Source organism: Chinchilla lanigera, unplaced genomic scaffold (assembly GCF_000276665.1).
Source record: "Chinchilla lanigera isolate Chin_1 unplaced genomic scaffold, ChiLan1.0 scaffold00086, whole genome shotgun sequence".
NCBI classification, from domain to species: domain Eukaryota; kingdom Metazoa; phylum Chordata; class Mammalia; order Rodentia; family Chinchillidae; genus Chinchilla; species Chinchilla lanigera.
The window spans coordinates 152,945-153,907 of NW_004955487.1; positions in this window are offsets into that span (position 1 = coordinate 152,945).

The following is a 963-nucleotide window of genomic DNA, read 5'->3' on the forward strand; positions in this document are numbered from 1 at the left end:
CTCAGCTCAGTGATTTTCAGGTAACAAAGAGCCAAAGGTGTTCAGTTCTTATTTACTATTGGTGCATAATATTTTCCAGTATGACGCAAGGACACTTATGATTCCTTGCTATTAAATTCCAAAGGAAATGCTCTACAGATTACAAAAGATCAGCATGAAAAGATGGACTCCACCAGTGCTATTAGTTAGCTCTCCCTAAGTAATTCCTGTGTAAGCTCACATCCTTATACGTTTATCTCTGAGTTGGGAAACCGGGGCTGAGAATTTTTCTTTCCATAGTTATAGGACACCAGGCTTCTCTAATTCTGTCACTAGCGTAAGTGCTACAGTGAACATTTTCTTGCTCCCCCAGAAGCAGATGTGAGAAAATGCCATGGATTCTCAGGATTCTCAGGAGCCTATTTTCTGGTGCACAGAGTGTATATCCATTTTAAATATTTATATATGCCATCCACTAAACTAAGATTAGAGGTCCCATTCAACCCACCTATTTCCCTTTTGGGTATTTTTCCAGAAGACCTAAATGTCACAGAGACTCAAGTAGATTTGTTGAAACTTTCACAGTTTTCCTAGTAGAGAAACTTGCATAACTGTCCATAAAATCCTCCCTTCTTCTCCTTGTAATTGTAAATACATAATTATTCCAAAACTTGTCCTTGTTGAAGAGACCTGCACAGAATCATGCAATTTTCCAGAGGAATACTGGTTGGTTTGTGACAATTCCTACAAACTTTTCATTGCATTTCCTCTTCCCCCCGCCTTCTTGGGTACACTCTCTAGAGATACCAGAACTTTCCATTCAGTAGAAAAGAAGCTTTGAGTACTGTGAGCAATGTTCTCATCAATGTGAAAAGAATGCGAGGGACAGGATGTTAAAATCATTTTCACTAATTGTACTACATTTTTTTTTTTTTGAGATAGGGTCTCACTATGTAGTTTAGGCTGGCCTTAAGCTCACTTTGT